The sequence below is a fragment of the Piliocolobus tephrosceles genome, chromosome 18, assembly GCF_002776525.5.
Source record: "Piliocolobus tephrosceles isolate RC106 chromosome 18, ASM277652v3, whole genome shotgun sequence".
Classification (NCBI taxonomy): Eukaryota; Metazoa; Chordata; class Mammalia; order Primates; family Cercopithecidae; genus Piliocolobus; species Piliocolobus tephrosceles.
Genome location: NC_045451.1, coordinates 9,259,958 through 9,274,063, shown reverse-complemented (window position 1 = coordinate 9,274,063; position 14,106 = coordinate 9,259,958). Strand labels below are relative to the sequence as shown.

General features: G+C 44.2%; 1 protein-coding gene across 2 annotated transcripts in view; it reads left to right on the top strand.

Annotated features, from left to right (window-relative positions):
- Positions 1-1,026: 1,026 nt before the first annotated feature.
- SOCS6 (suppressor of cytokine signaling 6) overlaps positions 1,027-14,106 on the top strand; it is a 43,260-nt gene continuing 30,180 nt past the window's right edge. Inside the window, exons 1-2 of one of the 2 annotated variants that reach the window (XM_023224174.2) lie at positions 1,027-1,256; positions 2,799-2,925. The gene's annotated coding sequence lies outside the window, so the exon portion shown is untranslated. The remainder of the gene's footprint in view (positions 1,257-2,798; positions 2,926-14,106) is intronic. The other variant, XM_023224173.2, reaches the window with a different exon arrangement.

Below are 14,106 nucleotides of genomic sequence, written 5' to 3'. Positions count from 1 at the left end.
CTTGGGGAAATCTAGATTGTATATTGGACATAGGAATTAAGATTACTGTACTTGAACGTTTTTGTAACTAACAACTTTATTGAGATATAATTCGGGTACAAACTCATACCTGAACAACTTTTTAGATTTTTTTCTAGCCATTTTTTCTCTGTACTTTCAGTTTTCTTTTAAAAAGGTCCATACTATTCAAGAAACACAACTTTTAAAGTCCACAATCATTCTTGTTAGAGTTTAATAATACTTATCTCCCCCTAAGCTTTATTGAAATACTAATGATATTCATTTCTTAACCACTTTTCATCGTAAGAGAAATACAAATTTTCCTATTGATTCTTATGGACAAAAATCACGTTTTTGTGGTACTGCTATACATTAGTAGTATGTCCAGCCAGTTTCAAAAGAAATTAGTCATGTTTCCAACATGCAACTTGTATATCACAGTACCTTGGAATTGGGCGGCACAAACAGCTATTACTTGTACAAAACCTCCCTGAAAACGACTAAATGGAAAAGTAGATGGCTTGAAACAAGGAATAAGTTTGTCTTTTTAAAAAGCATTTTTCACAATTTAGTCGAGGTGTGGGAAGGGTTTCCCCACTTGTAGCTCTGCAAAGCGTGCGCGCGCGTCTGTCCTGGGGTCCCCCTCCCTGCGGGGACGAGGCCGGGGTCCCTACGCGAGCCCAGCGGACCTGGGCAGTGCGGGGGTCCGGCCGCCGGCCGCAGGGGCACAGGGACAGCAGCCGCCAAATCCGCGGGGCGGGGGGGTCAAGGAGACTTTCCTTTCCGCGTTAGCCCGGGCCACCCCCGCCAGAGGGAAGGTACCAAAGGAAAAACCAGGACAGGGACACTGGGGACGGGAGGGGCGCCCGCCTGCAGGCACCAATGGAGGGGCGCGGGGGGTAGGGATCAGGGATCCTGCGCCCGGCCTGCCCCACGACCCCGGTCCGGCGCCCCACCCCTCGGAACCCCCACTTAGTGCCCGGCCTTCGCCCCGCCCCGCCCCGCCCCGCGCGGCCCCGGGCCTCAGTCCTGCGCGCCCCGACGCCCCGCCTGCGCCACGGGCCCGAGTAGTGGGCGCGGGGCGGCCCGCTCGGCTCCTCCGCACCCGCTCCCCGCTCGGGCCGAGGCGCCGCGGCTGCGCGCCCCTCCTGGAGGAGGAGGAGGAGGAAGGAGGCGGGAGGAGGAGTTGCAGAGAGAAGGCGAGCGCGGCAGTCGCGCCGGTGCTGGGCGAGGAAGCGGAGCCGGGCCGCCTCCGGGTGAGCGACCGGGGAGCCCGGGCGGAAGGCAGGGGCCGGGCTTCGCCGTCCGCCTTCAGCTCGTTCGCGGTGCGGGGCACCGGCCGTGGGGCTGGTTTTCGCCTCCGGGCGCAGGGGGCGGATCTGGCGCGGGCCGGGCCGGGGAGGCCGCCGTGCGCGGGGCTGCAGCGGCGGGTCTGGGTCAGCGCGAGGCCCTGCGCCGTCTCGGCGGGTGCGCGGGCGGGGGCCAGGGCCGGGGAACAGGGAACAGGGACCGGGGCCAGGCCCGGGAGCGGGGACGCGAGAACCGGGGAGCCGGGGCCGGGGCGCGGCGGCCCCCGAAGGGCCGAGGCCTGCGTGGCCGCGGGCGGCTCTTCCCGACCCCTCGGCCTCTTCGGCCGCGGCGCGCCGGCCCGGGCCGCCGCCTTTGTTGCCCGCAGCTCGCCGGGGAGAGACCGGGGCTCCGCGAGGCCTGGGCGGCGGCGCGGGGCCTCCGCGGCTCTGCGTCCCGGCCGGGTCCCTCCTCGGACCTCCGCGGGCTCGGGCTCGGGGTCGGGGCGCGGCGAGGCCGCAGGCGCGAGGACGGGCCTGGGGAGCGGCGCTGGGACTCGGGGACGCCCCCGCCCCACCGCGAGGTCGCGCCGGCGCTGGTGGAGGTGCAGGCCCGGGCTGCTCTGCCGCTGAAGGTGCCGCCGGCCGGCAGCGCACTCACCCGGGTATAGGGAGGAGACAATTGTGGAATTTAAACCGCTCCTGGGACCGACACGGGTCTGAATTTTCAGTTTGCTTCGGGAGTTGGCAACTTCAGGTACACCCTTGTGGCTCGCGGAGCAGAATTATGGACGTTTCTCAGGGGCAGGTCCTGGCACAAAACTTGGGATGTGTGCAGTAATGTGTGCGCCAACTTATCGTTCAGTTGGAATGTGAAATTGGGGTTCCCATCCCCACTGTTTGGAATGAAGGGCCAGGTGGGAATATGTGGCAGAACTCAGTCTTCCGGTAGCAAAAGAAATAATGTTGAATTCATTTCAACAAATGTTTCTGCAACGTCTGCCGGGATAAGGCAACATGCACTGTGCTTAAGGACAGAGAACGCAGTAATGACAGAAATAACGTGAATTACACACACTGAACGGTCTCCCAGAGACGTTTTAAATTTACTGTATTCCTTGGGATAAAGATACATTTGGAATCAAACAAAAGTAAACGGTCTACTTCAAGATAAAATATCTGACATCTTCTCAGCCACAGAAGGTAGCAATTTATCTTGACTTTTTTTTAACCAACTGCCACAACGTTAAATCCATTTAGCTTACTTGAATGAATGAATTTTAAGTGGAATATTTAATATTGTGGACAGTCAGCCTTACTTAAAAACAAGAATGGCATTGCTCACCAGGTTTCACAAAAACCGGAAAAAAGTCTGTAATACTTTCCTGTGGGCTTTCTAATTTCTCCTCCTAGTGGGTTTTGTGCACGCGTGGATATGGTAAGGTCTAGGATCCTTTCAGCTCTAAACTAAATATGTGGCCTTAACCCTTTGGTTCCAACACCCTCCCTAAGCCTGCCTTGGTGCCTTGGAGGAAGCTGGTTGGTGGACAGTGGATTTGATAAGGATTCCTGGAAGAACTTCTATCTGGAGTTTGACCCGAGCTTTCTTTCCGCTTGTGCCTGAGTAAGGATGAGCCAGGTATTCACCCGAATATATACTTTTTAAAACTCCATTCAGCATCTCTTTTGAAACACTTTTTCTCTCTTACCTTTATAGTTATCTTTTAAATTACCCTCTAAATTGGTAGTCTTGCCCCTTTCTCTTCAGCAGGGCCTCCGACCCAAGGGCACACCTTCAGGTCATCCCGTGACCTCCTCTTTTGGTGCCCCCCCTGCCCCCCGCCCGCAGGGAGTGGCAGGGAAGGAATTTGAGAGCCACTGACTGGGCGTAGGGTGGAAAATGGTGCTGTACTGACTGCGTTTCTAGTCATTTTGCCTTCCAATGTTTTTCTTCATTCTTGCATTAGAACTGGAAAAGGTGTTCTTTTTAATGGCCCCTTTTTTTAGGAAACAGAAAGCAAGAATCTTGTTTTTTATTTTATCTCTCACCCAGGGTAGAGTGCGGTGGTGCAGTCATGGCTCATTGCAGCCTTGAACTCCTGGGCTCAAGTGATCCACCTCCCTCAGCCTCCTGAGTAACTTGGACTATAGACATGTGCCACCGAACTTGGCTGATTGTTTTTTGGAGAGGTGGGGTCTTGCTATGTTGCCAAGGCTGGTCTCAAACTCTAGGCCTCAAGATCCTCTCACCTCAGCCTCCCAAAGCTCTGGGATTACAGGCATGAACCACCACACCCAGCCTGCAAGTGTCCCCTTAAGCCTGTCTTGTGTGATTACACTCCTCAGAGAAAAATCTTGTTAGTTTTCTCTATTGTGGCCAGTTTTCAGGAAACTTTTGGGTTATTGATCATATCTTTTATTTTGCTCATAGAGGTGTGATCTTATTTAAAAGTCCAGACATATAGATGGTCCCCAATTTTGGACTTTTTGACTTTTTGATGGAGCAAAAACGATACACATTCAGTATGCATCTCGACTTAGATCCAGATAAATCCACCGTGAGTTTTGACTTTAAGATACTTTCAATTTATCGTGGGCTTATTGGGATGCAATTACTGTTATTCTCTTGAAAATATGCATTCATGAGAAAGGATAATACACACATAAATGCATATGTATTTGGAAGCGTGAGGTCAAATACTTCATTTATAATCCAGTATAGCTAATGGATGTGTATACGTTCTATTTTAATGCTTAATAAAGTTAGATAAGCAAATGAACTAAAAAGATCTCCTTTTGCTGTTTTCTGTTTATTTCGTCCTGTGTAGGAAGTGAGGATTGTCTATTATAGTTCTCCGGCCTCATCCCTGGCCTCTTCCAATTCTGGAAATTATATTTTCATCTGTGGTGCCGAAGTACTTTTGTAAAATTATTCATTTTACAAGGGAGAACTTCCTAATACTAGTATATGTCATAAAAAGGAGAAACTTTCTTACATGGATAGATTGATAGAAATAATTCTTCAGCTGTTAAAAGAGGAATAACATAAGACGTGTTTGATACTGTTTTGAAGTGAAATTGTCATTAATGTTTTTATGGGTAATTTAGTATGCTGTCTGGCGTGTTGGTTTAGCTAATAAGTCGTGATGGCTTTAGGACTGAGAACACAGTTTAGTTAAACTGATTTCAGGTCTTTACCCACCCATACAAACATTAAATTTGACTTAGTTGGGGCAGTTGTTGTAAGGTGGCCATTGGTCTTGATGTTTTGAGAAAAAACATACTTAGATAAAGTCACGTAAGATTTCAGTTCCCACCTTGCACACTCTGGACATGTTGGGGGGCATCCGTTTACCAGCTCTGTGACCTTGAACACGTTCTGTATGCCCTCTGAGTCTTATTCCTCATCTGGGGCTAAAGTGGGGATAATAATTTATCTCACAGTGTTGTAATGAATGTGTATTTATGGTAAAATCCAAACTCTTGTTTTGATTTGTTTTGAGACGGGGGTCTCGCTCTGGATGCCCAGGCTGGAGTGCAGTGGCACCCTCAGGACTCACTGCAGCCTCAACCTCCCAGGTTCAAGCTATCTTCCCGCCTCAGCACCCCCTCCGCCAGTAACTGGGACCACAAGTGCAGGCCTCCACGCCCAGCTGATTTTTTAATTTTTTGTAGAGAAGGGGTCTCCTTATGTTGCCCAGGTTGGTCTTGAAGTCATGGACTCAGGTGATCCTCCCACCTTTGCCTCCCAAATTGTTGGGATTGCAGACATGAGCCACTGTGCCCAGCCAAAAGTCCAAACTCTTTCTCATCGACTGTAACATTTCTGCCTAGTTCTGAAATGTGTTTTCATTTCTCCCTAGTTCTCATCTTGAACAGCCATCTCTGCCTTACCAGCGTTCTGCCCTAGCCTTTCTGTTCCTCAGCAATCGAAGCTGCTTCCTGCTTCGCCATCTTTGACACAGGAGTTCTGTTTGCCTACAGTGTCCTTCGGTGGCTCCTGTGGCGGGTTCATTCTCAGATCTTAATGCCAGTGTCACCACCTCAGAGCATCACCACCTCAGAGAAGACTTCTTTGACTACCTTACGGCTCCTTCAGTAATCCCAAGTAATTGATTTGTATGGTTCCTTCATCACCTCTGCTATTATCTGTAATTACTTTGTTTGCTTGTTTCTGCTGTTCCGCCGCCACCCCAAATAAGTTCTGTGAGGCCAGAACGTCTACTGTGGTCCTCCTTTTCTGTGTGCCTGACACGTCCCGGAGGGCCTAGCTCCTGAGTAGGAGGGTTGCGGGTATACAGAAAGTACTTGCAGTTTTCATGTTGTTATCTACACCTTAAAGGCAGAGACATGCTGTGTACGTGTTAGAAAGTTATTGGTGTTTCATGTCGTTTGTCCTTTTCTGAGCTGGACTGCTTGACCAGCTAAGTAAATCATAGCACTAATAAAACCAAAGTCCTTATCATTACATGGCCCCAACAGCCCTACAGAGAGAGAACTGTCACTGGCTGCAGAGGCATGATGTGTGTCTGAGTGACTCAAGTACCAGACTAACTCGCAGTGTAGGCGCCCGGATCTCCTTCACTTCTGAAAGTGTAGTCATGTATAGTGTGTAGAAAGGCACCAGCCCAAAACGCATTTCCCCTGCTTACATAGCTTAGTAAAGTGAAACCTCAGTTATCTGGAACCTCCTGGTATCCTCAGTTTTCTGGTGTAGAATTAAGCCAGAAGGAAAAACTCCTTTGGAATTAGAAAAGCCAGAGACTTCGAAGCCCTCCGTGCTAAGGAAGGCAGTCTCTCCTGGGGATGCAGATCTAGGTTTGAATTTCAGCGCTTCAATTTTATAGGGTAGATTAAAAAAAAAAAAACTGTTACAAAGTTTTTGTTCCTTTACTTATAATATAATGATGATGTTTCTCTCAGAGCTGGTATAATAATGGAATGAGATAGCTGGGCACGGTGGCTCCTGCCTGTAATCCCAGCACTTTGCGGGGCCAAGGTGGGCGGATCAGGAGGTCAGGAGTTTGAGACCAGCCTGGCCAACATAGTGAAACCCTGTCTCTACTAAAAATACAAAAATTACCCGGGCATGGTGACACACGCCTGTGGTCCCAGCTACTCGGGAGGCTGAGGCAGGAGAATCGCTTGAACCTGGGAGTTGGAGGTTGCGGTGAGCCGAGATTGTGCCACTGCACTCTAGCCTGGGCAACAGAGTGAGACTCTGTCTAAAAAAAAAAGAAAGAAAAAGAAAATGGAATGAGATAATGCATGTTAGTGTATTAATTAAGTGCCTGAAATATAACAAGTGCTAATACTTTAACACTAGTATTCTACACCTTAATCTGACTGCTTTTGACTAGTCAGATTATGTTTTAAAATAATAGTAATAATTCCTAAAGTAATTATTACTATTAATATTATTACTGTTAATTCTTTTCTGTGTCCCTGACATATCCCAGGGGGACTGTCCACTGAGTCCATTTTTCTTGTCAGTTGTTTTTTGTTGTTGTTATTGTTGTTCTTTGGAGGGGAATTCCCTCAATTTTTCTTTTATTGGATGTTTTTTGGCTGTGGGAATTTTGTTTTCTAACTGTTCTCCTCACCCCCTCTTTTATAATATATAATAGTATAATAGTAATAATTCCTAAAGTAATTCTTACTATTAATTTAAAACAATCTGACTAGTCAAAAGTAGGATTCCGATTAATCAGCCACACCTGTGTTAGACTTGAGTGCTTTTGTTAAGGAAGCCTAATGTGAGAAAAGGGTTTGAGACCAAAGGAGCAAGAGAAATGGAAATGAAAGCAGGGAGTGAATGGGCGTCTTCCGAAGGATTGCTAGTGCAGGCTGCTGGACTGGTAAGGATTACAGGTGGTCACAGCGTTAGCAGCAATTGCCTGGCTTGGCTGTGGGGTCACAGCAGTTCACTGGTGGGAGACCGAGAACAAAAAGGATGCCACACTTTGCCTTCTCTGCAGAGCCTTCTGCTCTGATGATGTTTGTTCTGATAACTGTTTTATCACTCTTAACAGCCAATACACTAAAATACTTTCTTAAAATTATGAACAGGGCATCACGCTTGGAGACTGGGAAGTGATGATTATCTTACTTTCCATAGCATTGGACTCTTGAGTATAGAGAAGAAAAGAAAGAAGACAGGCTATATCTGAGGGCCTGGGAGGCAGGCAGTGACCGGACATCAGTAAGTCCTAATGGTGTCATTATGCCATCCTGAAATTTTCCAGCAGATAAATTTGGTCATCTGGAGAGGCATCCATTTATATACAGCAGTGTGTGACAGTCTGGGATTGTACTTAATATACACACTTGTGCTTCAAATACCTTTTTGAAGTCAGAGGACTGTATGGCTTCTATTAGATAAGATTTCCATCAAAAACAATTTCAATAGTTCAGTGTTAATCTTTAGAATTATCTGGACAAGGTGTTTTTACTCAGCGATCTGGGTAGCCGATTATTTGGTGCTTTTTACGGTGGCACTTAAAGTGATTTTTGTGGTACACGTTGTTCTGACTGTATCAGTAATATGCTAGACGGTTGAAGCAGCTGGGGTAGCATGCTTTTAAAGTCAGATGAATTCTTACTGGTAGATTTTTACTGTGTCTGTATGTTACTTGTTTAAAGTTTGTTGTGATGTTTATAATGTGTTTGTTTTTAAAGCTTAATTTTGGTTTTAAGTAACATATTACCATCCTTCAGACAATAGTCATTTTTGTTTGTTGACGTTGCTTTTGAAGTTAAAAAAAAAAAGTGACATATTTAGGGAGTAACATTATTGCCAAATATCACAGACTGGCAGAAAATGTAAGCAAATACCAAAGCAGAGAATTACAGTAGGGTTTTAGTGATTTTATACATTTGCAGCAGAATTACTGCATTTTAGAGCTAGAAGGAACTCCTCTGATGATAGTCTTCGTCATTGCACAGATGAGGAAATTGGGTCTAAGCAGGTGTCGTCTGCCCAGAGTCACACACCACATTAGTAGTCGATTTCAGAATGGACTCTGGTGTGTGCAGCCCTTTTTCCTGTTGATGCTGAAGGTTTTAATTGAATCCTGGGAGCTGGGGAATTTGGATTTGTGTCTTCATGGAGGATATTACAGTTGAGCTGGCTCTTGCAGGGTGACCTGTGTGTGATTGGAGAAAGATACAGAAGGCAGGAACAGTATCTAAAACAGGGCGAATCGCAGGAGACTCTACCGTCAACTTAGAAATTCTTCTCTCCTTCCCAAGTGGGGTTCCTTGTTTTCTGTTCCTTAGTTTACCTCCTTGATATGATGAAGTTCATCCTCCTAGTGACTTCTGTGAAAGGTGATGGAGAAGATGATACTGTTTTTATGAGCCTTGTGTGTCAGAAAACGTCTGTGTTCTAAGTATCGGGTGTATGCCTGGCTGTGTATAAAATTCCAGGTTAATATTTTAGTTCAGATAGAGTAAGTTACTTGGCAGTGACAAATGAACTCTGAAATCTCAGTGCATGAATAGAGGTCTGTGTCTTGCTTTCGCAAAGTCTGTGGTGGGCGCCACCTCCCTGGGCCTCTTCCTTTGGGTCTAGTCTGCTTTCACCTACAGTTCCTGTCTGTTGCTCCCATGGCAGATGTGGGTGTATCTGCAGGTCGCACACTGGTGACCATAGGCCAGAACCAGGCCTAGTGCCTGCAAGAATGCCAGACACGTGCAGGGGCACAATGAGAGTCATTGAACTGTCAGTGGGGGTCACAGTTGTAAGCGTGTTTCCTCTTGGAATTTTGCAGGCATTGCTCGCTTGTCTTCCGGTTTTCAGTGTTACTGTGAAGTCACATGCCGCCAGTTTGCCAGGCATTTGTAAGCCATTTCTTTTCTCCCTAGTTTTGTGTTACCGCCTAAATACTAACATTTTACCATGGTGGGTCTGGTGATTGTTCTTTTCTACTTTGGATGTGCCGAGCATTCCACAGAGCTTTTCAGTCTGTAAACTTGGGTTTTTCAGTTCTAGGAAAACTATTAAAATGACTTTGATAATTTCTTCCCTTTCCTTTTCTCATTCTTTTTTTTTTTTTTTTTTTTTTTTCTGTCTTAAGCTCTTCATTGGACATAGGAACTCCTAAATCCATCTATTTATTTGCTTAGCTTTTTTCTCCATTTTTCTTGTCAGTTTTTGTTGTTGTTGTTGTTCTTTGGAGGGGAGTTCCCTCAGTTTTTCTTTCATTGGATGTTTACTTTTTGGCTGTGGGAGTTTTGTTTTCTAACCGTTCTCCTCACCCCTTCTTTTTTAAACAAATAGCATCTGCCTCGCGGTTCATATTTGTGAAAGCTTTTCTCAGGCTGGTTTTTCGTTGTCTTCCTTTCCGGCAGTCTTAGATTTTGGTTTACTCCGGTTTGTTTCAGCCACTTAACACTGTTGTCATCTGCCATAGTTCCCTTTGTGATCTTCTTCGTTCCTATGTTTTTGGGGAATGATAGAGATAAAGAAGTGTGTGTTTAATCAGGAAGGTTTTTTTTTTTCCTTCTTTAAAACAGTTTTCGTTTGTTTTGCTAGCATCAATGAATATTAAACCCTTCGTTTTCGGGGAAAAACCACATCTATTTTTTTCTTTAAATAAAGGTAGTGTTTTCATTTAGTGCTCTCATGAAGCCACATCTGTGTCACTGAGTTCTATTAACTTAGTTGATGAAATGCCTGCTGATCTGTAGTGGGTAACATAATTATTTTAATTTGGACTGTTTTAAAAGCATCAAGAGATCACATCTTTGGGAACCCATAATAAATGGTTACCTTTGGCAATCAAATTATTGTTTTACAATGGAAGTAATCTTTTCATTTTGTAAGATTTTTATATTATTTGCTTAATAGAGATATATTATTAAATTGAATAATTATTGCTTTCCAAGATTCCCTTCAGCTCTAATGATCAGTGAATGAAGTTTACATTGGCTCTTAATGTACATTTAATAGCAAATTTCATGTGGATTACTTTTTGTACCCCAAATCTGCTATTTAAAATTCCATTCTTCATTTGGATGTCCTTTAGAAATGAGGAAAAGATTATTTTAACTGAAAACACATATTCTCTACTGCAAATTGAATGACAAAATCTTGTATGTTCTATGTGAAAGCATTTGAATAATGGACAAATTGCTCTTTAAATGAGAGCTTTTGTGTTGCTCTGAAGGCTCTGAGAGCAGTCCTAACAGTTGTGTTACTTTTCAGTTATTTTTATATGCATTTTGCCTTTCAGAAGTTAGATCTTTTTGCTTTAGTAGTTCATTACATTTAAGATATTTTATTTTATTTTATTTTATTTTTTGAGGCTGAGTCTTGCTCTGTCGCCCAGGCTGGAGTGCAGTGGCGCAGTCTCAGCTCACTGCAAGCTCCGCCTCCCGGGTTTACGCCATTCTCCTGCCTCAGCCTCCCGCGTAGCTGGGACTACAGGCGCCCGCCACCTCGCCCAGCTAGTTTTTGTATTTTTAGTAGAGACGGGGTTTCACCGTGTTAGCCAGGATGGTCTCAATCTCCTGACCTCGTGATCCGCCCGTCTCGGCCTCCCAAAGTGCTGGGATTACAGGCTTGAGCCACTGTGCCCGGCAAGATTTTTTAATATATAAACAAATTACTTTTAATCTTGAAAAAATAAAAAAGCAATGAAGAAACTTTATTAAAACACTTTGCTACAGTACAGAATAAAAACAAAACATCTTTGTTCATAGTTTGTCAAATTCTGAAAGAATCTTACCTACTTGGTAGTTTATAATTCATGAGCTCATTCTTTTTCATAGGCAATGAATGTGGTGAGATTTTTAGGGAATTTGCTATATTTGTAGTTAAAATAATTTTGTTGACATTAAAATGTTAAATAATTGTTTTTTGATTTGTCATTGTCAGCTATGATCAGATATAGGTGAATGGAATTAAAAGAACTATATATAAGATAGTATTTTACATTTATCATTCTGGAAGTCAGGATGTATTACATATATATTATATCAGAATGTATTACAATAGCTATTTCTAAACCACCAACTGTAATTATACCTTAGCCAATAAGGTTGCAGATGTGGACATCATTAAGGATCTTACTAGTAGTAAGTCGGGGTGCTGTATTTTCAGTGTGCAGATGATTTTCATTATCAGTGTTGCCCAGGTCTCCACTGATTTTAGAGTTAGGGTACCTATACTAATTTGTTGAAAAGTGTCAGAGTTATTTCATAGGAGACCCAGGCCTGATACACACAGTGGTGAAGACAAAAGGCCGATTTATTTCTTGTGATGTGTTTCCAACACCAACAACGACTTCTTCAGCATGAAAACTGAGTGTCCTGGCCGGGTACGGTGGCTCATGCCTATAATCCCAACATTTTGGGAGGCTGAGGTGGATGGATCACTTGAGGTCAGGAGTTCAAGACCAGCCTGACCAATGTGGCAAAACCCCGTCTCTACTAAAAATACAAAATTTAGACGGGCATGGTGGCACACGCTGTAATCCCACCTACTTGGGAGGCTGAGGCAGGAGAATCGCTTGAACCCGGGGGGCAGAGGTTGCGGCGAGCCGAGATCGTGCCATTGCACTCCAGCCTGGGCGACAAGAGCGAAACTCTGTCTTAAAAAAAAAAAAAAAAAAAGAGAACCGTGTGTCCAACGTTTCAGTTAATTCAGACACTACCCAGAGTAAGTACAGTCCCCACAGGCAACAGGCTGAGTCCCATAAGACTGCCCCGGCCTCAGATACCAGTCGCAAGTCCCAGGCCTCTCACATTTCTGACTGACTGGTTACAAATCAGCAGTTCCCACTACCTCATCAGATTAGATAATTTGCTGGGATAAAACTCAGGAAAACATTATTATAAAAGGGCACAGCTCAGCAACAGCCCAGTAGAAGAGGTGCGTGGAGCAAGCACGGGGGGACGCGGAGCTTCTGTGCCCTCCAAAGGTGGCCTCCTGCCCAGCTCGCCCTTGTGTGCACAAGGTCCCCGAATCTCTGTAGAACTCAATCTCTAATCCTTTCCTTTTCTCTTCAGGATAGGGACTGAGGGTCGGGGCTGAAAGTTCCACGCTCTAGGCCCTGGGTCTCTGGGTGACCAGCCCCATCCTGAGGCTGTCTAGGAGGGCTCCTTTTAATCACAGCATTAGCATTAACAGTTGTGATTGGAAGGGGCTTGTTTTGAACAACAAAAAACATTTCTATCTCAGGAAATCCCAAAGATTTAGGAACTGTGCCAGAAACTAGGGACAAAGATGCGATATTTCTTATATCACATTTCTTTGAATTGGTTAAGTGCAAATAAGACAACAAAACATAATATAGTTTAACCATTTATATAACACTTGTGTTAGGTATTATAAATAATCTAGAGATGATTTAAAGTAGGGGAGGATGTGCATAGGTTATATGCAAATACTATGACATTTTACATAAAGGACTTGAGCATTCATAGCTTTTGTTATCGATAGGGTTCCTGGAGCCCCCATGAATACCGAGGGGTGACTGTATACGTGCAAAGACAGTGATGAATTGACGTATAGGTGTACTACTTTTTAAATGTAACCTGTTAAAATCTGAATTAAAAAATTAAGGAGAGGTGTACAGTCATTTAATCAATTCTTTATGTTTTTTTCCTTGAGACGAAGTCTCTCTCTCGCCCAAGCTGGAGTGCAGTGGCGTGATCTCAACTCACTGCAACCTCTGCCTCCTGGGTTCAGGTGATTCTCCTGCCTCAGCCTCCTGAGTAGCTGGGATTACAGGCACCCACCACCACACCTGGCTAGTTTTTGTATTTTTTTTAGTAGGGACAAAGTTGCACCCTGTTGGCCAGGCTAGTCTCGAACTCCTGACCTCAAGTGATCCACCCACCTCAGCCTCCCAAAGTGCTGGGATTACAGGCGTGAGCCACCGTGCCCAGTCTCATTAATCAATTCTTATAAGCCAACACAATTAGCATTTTTACATGATTGACATTATGAATATTTGTTTCATACTCAGTTTAATAATTGAAGAAGAATGCATTGAATGCAATTACAATGAAGGATGCTTAGAAATGCTCTTGGGACAGTTCATTGCTGGTTAGATATCTAAATCTGTACATATTTTTATTATTTTCATTGAGTCAGATGCTGTTAGAACTGGACATGATTTAGAGATTATCACCTATTTTATATGGAGATTCACTCAATATCCCCTTGCAAACTTAAGCTAGTGCTACCCCATATTTTTGTGTCAATAGCCTATAAAGTAGGAGTGAATCACTTGAGAATTTATTAGAACTTTTGCTGTAAATATAAATTTATTCTTAATTTAAGTTTAAATTATTTGGCAACTTTAAGTTCATTTTTCTTAATTTGGCTATATTTAAATTTTTTTAATCTACCTTTGTAGCCATGCAGTGTTCCTATTGCATTTGAATTAGAGCTTATTGTGGTAAGAGCTAAGGGCTCTGAAAGAAGTCAGAGCAATTGTATTACATTTATTATGTAAATATAATTGTATTTTTATGTAGTTGTAAATATTTATTATGTTTGCATGTAGTTGCCAAGAAGTGTGAAATGTCTGAGATTTTTGCCTTCAACACAAGCTCAAAGGCAGGCTCACCAGTTAGCCTGCTGCAGTTTCATGGATGCTGGCAAAAGACATAAGACTCTTGGGTCAGAGATGAAGGACCTTATTACAGTAGCAGCCAGAGTGTCAGCATCTGTCCCAGTTTGCTGAGACATGTTGAGAATAGAATGGGGCAGGAGAAAGAAAGCAAGGAATGAAGTAGGAGGTATTGCCATAATGCAAGAGAAAGAGGATGGTAGCTTGGACTGGTATAGTGGCAACAAGTAGTTGGA